The 11,397-nt window shown below is 45.5% G+C and overlaps 1 pseudogene across 1 annotated transcript; it reads left to right on the forward strand.

Moving 5' to 3' along the window:
* The first annotated feature begins 252 nt into the window (after window positions 1-252).
* Window positions 253-1,383, forward strand: LOC103251990 (annotated as a pseudogene). Its single transcript, XR_503760.2, has one exon. The product of XR_503760.2 is annotated as a cilia- and flagella-associated protein 36 pseudogene (transcript).
* Window positions 1,384-11,397: the final 10,014 nt, after the last annotated feature.

Here is an 11,397-nt window from a genome sequence, read left to right on the forward strand (position 1 = left end):
CACACACACACACCCCGGCCACCATGAGGTACGCAGGCTCCAGGGTAGCCGGCTTCACTTCCGGGCCGCAGCCTGGGATGGCTAGGCATGTTGTCATAGCGACCATTTTACAACAGGTTTGTAGCTTTTATCCAAGCTGCTAGGAGACTGCGGGGCAGCCTTCCCCCACTCCTTCTCGGCTTCCTGAGGCCGAAAGGCCTTAGCAGGCTCCGGGGGTCTGGCCTAGAGTCCGCGCTGCCCCGTGGGGGCGGCATGGCTACGGAAGAAAAGGACGAGGTGGAATGGGTGGTGGAGAGCATCGCGGGGTTCCTGCGAGGCCCGGACTAGTCCATCCCCATCTTGGACTTTGTGGAGTAGAATGTGAAGTTTTTGATGATGAAGAAGAAAGCAAATTGAGCTATACAGAAATTCATCAGGAATACAAAGAACTAGTTGAAAAACTGTTAGAAAGTTACCTCAAAGAAATTGGAATTAATGAAGATCAATTTCAAGAAGCATGCACTTCTCCTCTTGCAAAGACCCATACATCACAGGCCATTTTGCAACCTGTGTTGGCAGCAGCAGATTTTACTATCTTTAAAGCAATGATGGTCAAAAAAAAAAACCAACAACTTTGAAATGCAGCTGCAGGCCATTCAAATAATTCAAGAGAGAAATGGTGTATTACCTGACTGCTTAACAGATGGTTCTGATGTGGTCAGTGACCTTGAGCAGGAAGAGATGAAAATCCTGAGGGAAGTTCTTAGAAAATCAAAAGAGGAATATGACCAGGAAGAAGAAAAGAAGAGAAAAAACCAGGTGCCTGCAGAACATATAACAGAATTATCAGAGGCTAAAACAGAGGAGCCCCCAGTGCATACCAGTGAAGCTGCAAAAATGAATAATTCCCCAGGGGATGGTGAACATACTGCACAGCCACCCTCAGATATGAAAGTGCATTTTGCTAATCAGTCAGTACAACCCTTGGCAAGAAAGGTAGAAATGTTGCCTGAAACTTCCTCCCTTCCACAAAAAGGCCTGAAGATTTCTGGCTTAGAACATGCAAGCATTGAAGGACCAATAGCAAATTTATCAGTCCTTGGAAAAGAAGAGCTTCAGCAACGAGAGCAGTATCTCAAGCAGAAGAGAGATATGTTGATGTCCATGAGAAAGGATATGAGGACTAAGCAGATACAAAATACGGAGCAGAAAGGAAAACCTACTGGAGAGGCAGAGGAAATGACAGAGAAGCCAGAAATGACAGCAGAGGAGAAGCAAACATTACTAAAGAGGAGATTGCTTGCAGAAAAACTTAAAGAAGAAGTTATTAATAAGTAATAATTTTAAAATTTTAGCAAAAACAGTGCTCAGATTTTCTCAAAAATAAATTACTTAACCCTTACACCAAGTCTTTTAGTTTCAAACAAATATTTGCTTTTGTAAATGCAAATGTAAGCTCATTATTAACATTTAAGGTCAAGGCAGTTTGGAAGACAGCTACTTATGCTGATCAGTTTAATACAAATTTCTGGATGTTTTCTCTTGAAGGGGGTATAGAAATAAAGTAGTTGATGATGTGTTCATTCAAAAAAAAAATGTACAGTCTAGTGGAATAAGAGGTGACACCCCGGGAAAGGAAGATTTAAACTTAGTTTCTTGGCAGTATAGATTTGCATTCAACTACAGCAACACCAGAAAGAGGAGGAGAAGAAAAGAAAGAACATAGGCCAACTGAAAAAGAAAATTAAAGGTATGAGAGTTGGAATCTTTGATGTGTAGATCAGCAGATTTTTAGATATATTAAATGTAGGTGATGTCACAACCTACTGGCCGCTGAACCTGTATCCTATTCAACGTCTAAGAGGCTTCAGGTCTTGCAAGTAAGCTTTGCAAGAGAGGGACTGTCAGCTGCTGCCCAGTGGCACCAATGACCTCAGCAAATCAGCCTGAATGGTAAGGGGGGAGAGAGAAGAGGATCTCAGAACAAGTCATACTTGATCTTGCCCTATTATCCCTCAACACACATGTGCAAGTCAAAACCTAGTGGAATAACGATATGAACCACTCTGAAGATAGTCTCCGAGGAGAAATACCTCAAGGTTCACTGGGATTGGGTTGAGGCAACCATTATTGAGTTTTCTTAATAACAGTAATGGGGTGGGGGGAGTTCGGCAATAGGTTGCAGATATGCTTCGGACATAGTGAAGCCAATCCCTTATCCCTTCTCTCCCAACTCTCTGCCCCTGAGCTTGTGCAAAAGCTGCACCAGACGTCACAACAGGAGAAAGCCTAAAGTTCTAAAGAAACAACCCACCTTTGCACACAACACAGCTTCTGGCACAGGGGCTTACATCAAAAGCTTATAGTAGAAATTGTCACACTGTTTTCCACAGACGGTGTACTAATTTACACTCCCACCAACAGTACCCTGCACCTTTAAGTATTTGTTCAAATAAATAAACAAAAGCTTCTACTAGATCATATACATTTAGGGTTAGAGTTTTCTCTGGTTCTCTGAATCGAAAAGTAGCATCTCACCAAAGTAGGTGAGGTTATCATTTGAGCAACAAGCAAGGGAAGTGGGGGGCTTGGTAGGTGGCATTTTTCCCTACTGTGGCCACATTGGATATATTAGCAGGAACCACAAAGTGGAAGTCAATCAAGAACCAAGGAAGAGGCGATAGACTGAGGAAAGCTGTATTTTCTCTGCATGGAGCAGAGAAAAAAAGTGGGAGGGTACAGGGACAAGCTGTTGCATTAGGAACATACTTGTACCAGAAGAACTTGGTTTTAGATATGAATTTTGTGGGGGTTTTTTCCTCCCTCTCCCTCCAATTTCAACCTGGTGAACTTAGGCTTTTAAATATTTGCTTTGGAGACATTTTCACGACCGAAAACTACAGAGGCTGGAAAAGAACAAGTTGGGGAAAGTTCCAAATAGTTGGAATAGATGGACTGGCAGAGCCATTACATTCCAAGATTTGTAGGACATGTAGTGTACATTTGATCTTATCATTTTCTCAGTAAGCCTCCAGGGAATAGACATACACTCACCAAGTTTCTCAACTAACCATTGGACATTCTAACAGTGGAAGAGAAAGAGGGTACCTGAAAGAAACAGGGAAATGAGAAAGGAGATTTTCCAAGTCCAGGAAGGGAGCACAGCCTAACATCCCCTCAAGCAAATAGTGACAGTCCCTACTCCTTGGTGAGACATTAGGAGAGTGGCAACAGCTAAGAAAGGAACAAAAGCTCTCATTCCCTTTCCTTTCCACGCATGAAGTGGAAGAAAAGTCACTGGTCCTCAGCTGGGCAGACCTGTGACTGATAAACTGGAGAAACCTTCTCAAAGCCTTGGCCTTCCCAAGACATTAGAACCAGGCAGTAGTAGGCAGCTGCAGGACGACTGAAATTGAGGTTTCAAAGTAACTCACTGGTGTAGCCTACTACCGGATGACCCAAGCAATGAGTTAGAGGCATCATGAATAGAAAAAAACACTGGACTTTACAAACCAGCCATGGCCTCTATTAAAAGTCTCATGGCCTTCATAGACCATCTCTCTATGGTAAAGTAAGCTATAACTGTGCCAGGATTGGGGTGGGGGAGGAGAGATAGGGGACCTTCCCTTTATATCCTTTTCTAGGAATCTAGGAGAAAAAGTAAAAAGTGATAAAGGACACCAGTGGCCATAGACTTCTCCCTCCTCACCCCTCCAGGTATTCCCCTGATCCCTACCCTACAACCTACCAGAGATTTCTCTCATCTAAACTCTAGTTGGCCTCTTTAGGCTAGACTTCCCTGGACAGTCACCCACTGGCAGAGACGTTTCATCCCAAGATTTGCAGGACATATATTGTAAATTTGATGGTATCATTTTCTCAGTCAGCCTCCAGGGAAGAGACACACTCACCAAGTTCCTAAGAAACCAATTTTAAAGCTCAACTACTACTTAATGCCTTTGCAATAAGCAATTTTCCAGCCAAATTACCTACATAGGACACACCCTTGGCCACACAATACAAGGAAGAGACTAGGATAGAATATTGCTTGGTAAACACAGAATCAGAAAAGAGAAAATATTATCTTGCCTAAAGGACATGAGTATTGTAGGGGCAGATATAGATATAGATATATAGATATATAGATATGAATATAGACATCTTGATGTCATCCCCCTCAAATCTAGGATAACTGTCAGCATAAAATCTATCCCATGCTACCCTAATCAAATTTCCTATTTTGATAGGGTGGCTAAGATTAAGAATAGGAGGAAACAATAGACATACTATACACCTTGATCAGAAAAGTATTTGACAAATTGTCTCATAATATCCATATCAACCAGACAGAAAATGTGTACAGGATGATAGGATGCCTAGGTAAACCATCACTGTATGATTACATGGTCATACTCTGCTTGACTTCTCCCCATTTGACATTTTTTTAAAATAATGGAAACAATTCTGAATTGTATCCCACATCTTTAAAATAAAAAATAGGCCAGGTGCGGCAGCTCAAGTCTGTCATTCCAGTACTTTGGGAGGCCAAGGCGAGGGGATTACCTGAGCCCACGGGTTTGAGACCAACCCAGGCGACTTGGCGAGACCTCGTCTCTACAGTAAATCAAAAAATGAGTCGGGCATGGTAGCACGCACCTGTAGTTCAGGCTACTTGAAAAGCTGAGGTGGAAGGATTGCTGGAGCCAAGCAGTCGAGGCTGGGGTGGCCGTGAGCGTGTCACTACACTCCAGCCTGGACGATGGAGTGAGATTCCAACTCAAAAAAAGAGAGAAGTACTTGAATGACCTAGAGCAAGCCCAGAGAAGAGTGAGCAAAATGGTGAAAGGACTTGAAAACATATTCTGTGAAGAATGGTTGGGGCTGGGAGCATGATTAAAGGAACCAAGAAGCCATACAATAATTAGAGAGGATATTTGCTTGCTTGTTCCATATATATTTACGTGGAGGAGACTTTTCACAAGGTGCTGAAACCTGAACTAGAACCCATGGGTGCTAGTTATAAGAAAGGTGGATTTCAGTTCAATGAAAATAACTTTGTAAAATAATCACAACTCCCCTACAGAAAAATAAACTCCACTTTGAAGTGGAGAGCTCCCAATCACATGTGGTGCCCACCTGCCATGGCCTGCTCCCTGCCGGAAAGCACACTCGTCCCTCTTTCATCTTCTTCATCTTCATCTGCAACTCAGAGAACAGGCGACCAGCTTTCTAACAGAACTAGAAGAATCATCCAGTGCAACTGGACCAAGTCAACCTTGCTGGGGGTCCCACTCTGACCCAGAAACCTGAGCTCGAACATCTGGGCCCTTGGCATTATTCTGGATGAGCAAGTCATTTCCTCAAACGCTGGTTTCAATAGGGGAGGCCATTGTTTTGCTGCTTGGTCCTCAAGAGCAGGCTGTTAGCTTGCTTTTCATTCTGTCCACTATTTCTTAAACTGAAGTCTTACCTCTGAGCCCCAGTCTTTATAGCTAAGTCTCCACAACCATCTCCAAGGGTAAGGCTGTAAAGCCCCTAACGCATCAAACCGCTGCCAGCCCAGATCATCACCTACCGCCTGCTGCTGAGAGGCCTGACACCAGGCCTGCCCATCAATTTTATGTAGAGCAACTGATCAAACTCTCTGCCGTGAGCTCCCACTGAGTTGGACTTTAAGTCTCCTCCTAGATATCAGGCGGTGAGATGTAATAAATAGTCCTTGGCCCCAAAGTTCCCCATCTAGCAGAGAAGTCTTCACATAAAGCACACCGTTTATACCACTAATAAAGCGTATGAATGATAAAATTAGAATACAAAGCACTAGTGAAACACAATATAATCAGAATTCCTTCCTAGTGTGCCACAAAGTCAGCATAGACTTCAGAGGATATGGCACTTGAGCTAGGATTTGAAGGATGAGTAGGATTTTGCCATTTGGAGAACTCAAAGGAGAGCAGAGCAGCTGGAAGAGCATGAAAAAACACCCCTGGGGCATGACACTCTGGCACACTCATGAAGTCGGAACTGACTAGTTTGCACAGCGCTTAAAGCAACAGGGGCTGCTGCTGGGATCTCTACCACCTGCCCAGCCACCGTGAGCCTGTTTGGTCTCCAGGTGTAAGTCCTTCCTGTTAGCTTATCCTGCTGTCAAAGCAAAGGTAATGCAGCTGAAAACTAGATTGGACCAAGACTCTTCAGTACCAGTGTTGGCCAATCTGCCCTCATAAACAAATTCTAAGAGCAATGTTTATTTTAAGGTTCTAGCCTTCCCGCTTTGGTGGAGTTAAAGGCTTTCTTTTGTAAAATGGTAGCAATTGTAGGCCATGTTTAGATTTTTAGTATTCTGACCTCAAAAATTGAACCCCCAGATCTCGGAGGGGAAATTTTGCTGTCTATGAATCCAAGTCTGGGAACCAATGGGAGAGAAAACCCATGAGGTGACTTCTAACACATAGGTTTCCAAGGACTGGGACCCTCTTTCTAAGACCTCTAGCCCCATCTTCTCCAATGGCTGATCAGGGATCTACTGCCCTTGTCTGTGGCTGTAACTTACAGTGTCCCAGAGGAACAAGCTGGTTCCCAGATGACAGATTGCTGTGGAGTAACAGTGAGACTACAGGGTTCCTGATGAGTTTGTGAGGTGTCTTAATGACATCTGTGATACGTAAGGAAGTCAGTTCTGAGAAAAGCAGCCATGAAGGGATTCTACAGAGAGTGAACCTCATCTGTTACCCATTAGTGTTAATCTTGTATTTAAGTTGTAACTCTTCTCTGTTGCACCCCTTACTTAAGGTCTCCACCCCCATGGCCTTAGAGCTTTAGCCTCCAACTCTCACACCACCCACGGAGCCATCCTCTCCCCCAGCTCCTAAGTCCTAAGGAATGGTAGTTTCTGACTATGCTGTATTCTAGTGAGGGGTCGGAGATCCTACTTGCCAGACCACGACCTAAAGGAAAGACTTAAGGACTTTGAGGAAGAAGTATTCGCCAGTTGGAAGGTGACACAGTCCTTGTGTTAAGCTCTCTTTTCTCTGTGCCCCTTGATTTTCCTCTCTCCCACCTCCTCTTACCCACTGTCTTTCCCAAACCCCACTCCTAAGAGGGGTTATTTGGTAGATAGTCTCGCCTTCAGATTTCCATATCAGAACTCTCACACTCCACCCTGTATCTTTATGATCCTTAATTTTGTGTATTTACCCACATGGAAATTCAACAAATAATTTAGTTCAACTCAGTAAGTACCTATTTACTGAGCTCTTACAATATGGGAGTATGCAGGATGTAGAGATTAAAAAAGAGAGAGAACCTATCTCCTGCCCTTGTGAAGCTCAAGAAGCTGTCTTCTGTCTCTGGCTCTAAAATCCTCTCCATCCTCTTTTCCCACACAAACCCAAGTTTTCTGAGTAATTAACAAGATGAGTAACAGATCTTCACCAAGAAGGTGCATCTTGCAAACTTGGAACATTTAGCAAAAGTGGTTTTGTGCAATTCCCTCCCCCACCCCCTTTTTCCCTTGCACCTCCTGAAAGGCTCTATAACTTTGAATCAGCAGAATCTTTCTGAGAGGTAGACAGCATAGGAGGAGTGACTTGGAGGAGTTATCACCTGGACCGGCACAATCTTTTCTGGGTCTCTGCCTGTCAGCAAGTACCTGCTTTTCTCTCTGTGTCTCTTTCTTCGACTCATCTGATTCTTTATCCCCCTCAGTACGAAAATGAATCTTGGGAAGTCATGAAAGATGTGGGTAAGGGGAGAGAGGACATCTTCCGTCCTCCCCTCCCCCCCAGCCACAAGACACTTTCATCACCTGGAGACCCTGCTTCTGAAGCTGCCTTTCACAAGAAGCCTTCGTCCTCCATCAGAAACTCCCTATTCGCCAGCTCTAGACATTCCCAATCTGCAGAATGTCCTCCTCACCCCTGACCTCACTTAACTAACCCAGAAAGAGAATTATGAGAGGCAAAAGACTAGTGTGTGTCCTGGCAAGCTCACCTTAGATTCTGGACTGCCAAAGAAAAGCATCAGCAATTCTTCCTCCCAGCCAGCCTCTGGCAAATTTATTATTTTCACACGGATAAGTGTTGGCCACAAACTCAGGAAGAACCAGAAAATTCATACCCGAAAGCTCTTTTCCTCTCTTGATCAAGAGCCATCTCCACCTCTTGCTACTGCCCTGCATGTGCTTTGCTAAACTCCATGATTCTTCACCCATCGTCTGAAGAGAGGTCTGAAGAGAGAAAAGCAGGGCTGAGATGGCAAGGAGATCAGAAGAGAGTGAGAAAAGGAGGGATGTTTGTGCTTTTCTTCTCCAAAACTGAGAAAAGGGAAGCCACCCTATCCCTGGACAACTCCCTTGTAATTATGTCACCCACTTCCCCAGACACTGTATCCAAACTTCTCAATCAAGATCAGGGCCCAGTGGAGGAACCTCTCCTAAAAACGAGTTGTAAGTAGAGAGGGGGAGACCTAACTCTCTGCTACTCTCTGTTCCCATTCCTTGTCTCCCCCTCCCCAGGCCCAGACTTCTTCCTCTTCCGCTGCCAGAATGAGTAGGGTCCCTGGCGAGTCTAACTCTTCTCTTTCTTCCTTTTCTTGACTCCTAGTCTCAGCTTTTCCCATACACTAGCCCTCTGCCTCTCATAACCCTCTTTTCTGGGTCTCCCAAAAAGAATGCAGACATTATCTTCCCAAGAAAAGAGAAGGAGGAGAAGGCATCTGGCAGGGGCTATGCTTACTGGCATCCCACTGTCCCTTCCACATGCCCCCCCAGCGTATGAGAAACTGGAAGGAATTAATCCTGACCAAGTTCCAACCTGCTTCTGTGAAAGTGAACAGCACCTCCAAGCTGAGAGGATTTATCTGAAATGTGCAGTGTAAAAACAGTTTATCCTGAGGCCTGCAGGACTCTCAAAACACTATAACCCTGCTCTGTAAATTAGCAGAACTATTTTCAGTGGAACACAAGAGCAGCTTAGAGGGCTTAGTTGTCTCCTTGCCTCGATCGTCTCTCTCTCTTCATCTACTTTAGTCTCTTTCCATGTACTCCCCACTTCCTGCAGCCATGTTTCCCCCATCAGGAGAGCTTGGAGAGACTGGGAAGTAGAAACGCCATGCCAGGCAGGGCAAAGAGATGGTCCCTAGTACTTCCTACCATTGCATTGTTCCACCTCCCTGAATGCTTCCCTGCCTGTCATCTGAAGGAAAACTAAACACATCAGCCAGGGCTCCCCACCAGAAGGCCTCCCTGGTGCACCCCTAGAGTTCAAGGAACCTTCTAATACTCTCCTGACCAACTCTAGAGGTCATTCAGGTCTGTTACAGTAGCCAAACATAGGCGCCTTAGACTCCAGCCTGCCAAGGGCTGCCACGATCCTGCCCCTCCTACACACACTTCCATCTGCCTTACCAAGGGTTGCTAATCTGCCAGAATTGCTGTCTTCACTCTGTAGCTCCATTTACAACTCCAGACTCTGAGGTTTCTGCTACTGTTCCTCAGAAGCTGTCTCTTTCCTATCTCCCCTTGCTGATCACTTGACTTCATCTCACCCAACAATTAGAGAGAAACCAGGGAGTCCTCTTCCCTGCTCATCCTCCCCATAGAGGTACCCACATTGTGTTTCTTTAGAAAATTACCCCAAACTCCGTTGTGACTTTCATTTCATCAAGACTCGGTGACTTGACATGAAACCGCCTTTGCCTTGAAGTCACTCTGCCCCACCGTACTATAAAAATGAGACCTCCAAGGAGATCCTTCAGTAGGGCTCCAGGTTCCCCCCAAGACTCCTGCCACCAGCCAGGACAAACAAGAGCTATGCCATTCGCCAGCCTTCTCTCTGCTCCCAGGAAGTTTCCTCCGAAGCACATTTTCTCTAAGTGTGCTTCTCTGAGACCCATTTCTCAGCATTTCCCTGAAGCCTTCCTCAGGCTGACTGACCCTTGCCCAATCACCTTGTCACAGAGGATCTTGGCTACCTCGGTGTCCCTCAGAACTTGGGATCTTCCATCCACACCCCTCACCTATTGCCCTGGAAGGACACTCTGAGGTCAATGTCACACAACAATCCCATGTTAGATGTGGGGCCTGGTGGGAGGTGATTTGACTCATGAGACCAATCCCTCATGGTATAACTTGATGACAATCTCAAGGTAATGAGCAAGTTCTCACTCTGTTAATTCGCTAGAGAGTTGGTTGTTTAAAAGAGCCTGGCACCTCCCTTCTATCTCTCTCTCTCTCTCTCTCTCTCTCTCTCTCTCGCTCTCGCTCTCGCTTCCACTCTTGCTGCATGCCATGCCATCTTCTCTTGCCTTCCACCACAAGTAAAACTTCCCAAGGCTTCAGTAGATGCCAGCGCCATGCAGAACTGTGAGGCAAATAAAGCTTTTTTATTTATAAATTACCCAGTTTCAGGTATTCCTTTATAGCAATAGCAATGCAAAGTGGACCAAATATAGGTGGTATTCCTCTCATCCCAAATAAGAAAACAATTTTCCCCAAACATCACTCCTGAATCTTAAGAGCATCAAATTCCAATTGTGCCCCCAAGTAGAAGAATGGATTCAGGGTATAAGGATCAGGAGTCTCATCCCTATTTCCGTGACTATAGACAGACTTAACCACTTCAGAGTACAACTCCGAGGAGCAGAGTGACATGGAGACATCTCTTCTACCTTAACCTCGGGATTATGCCCATTTTAATTTCATGACCTCTTCCATCCAGGCCCGTCCACCTTCCTTGACACTCTTCTCCCCGCTCCCAACCAGACCACTCCAGCAGATTTGGGGGATAAGGACCCACGACCCTTTCCTGCCTCTCACTGCTCATTTTCATCCCTCTCCTCCTGGCCCCATATTTACCCACATGCAAGGGAAGGGGGTAGCCGGCAGGACTTGCCTCCCAGGAGTGCCCTTTGTTGTCTGGGAACTAGCACAAACCACTGTCTGAGTCACATCAACTTCTCATAAGCTGAGGGACCTATTTTTATCAAGTAGGGGCACCCAGTGCCAGTTTAATGAGTTTAGCTCAGGAAGTTTGATGGTTGGAGCAGAAGGCTCTAAATCCATGGAAGAGGCAAGGATGCCTTGAAAATGAGCATTATCATTTACATTGTGGAGCAACAGGAGAGACGTAGAGGGCACGCCCCTGTTCAGTGCGTCGGGATTGCCATCTTGGTACATATCATCTTGGCTCAGTCTCTCTTCTTCCCTGTCTCTCCCGTTCTTTTCTTCCCCTTCTTTACTCCTGGCTCCTCATGAGACACTTAACAGACGACAGGCCCAGGAGGCTGAGAAGAGTGAGGAGTCAAGTCTCATAGGCAGGTCAGCTACAGAACATAGCCCCAGAGGGACAAAGGAAGGTGGAGGATCCACGTGCCTGCCTGCCCTCCTGCCGATGGCCGTGTTTCTCCCTTCAGGGTTCG

Source organism: Carlito syrichta, unplaced genomic scaffold, assembly GCF_000164805.1.
Source record: "Carlito syrichta isolate Samal-C Ts95f unplaced genomic scaffold, Tarsius_syrichta-2.0.1 Scaffold61241, whole genome shotgun sequence".
Lineage (NCBI taxonomy): Eukaryota > Metazoa > Chordata > Mammalia > Primates > Tarsiidae > Carlito > Carlito syrichta.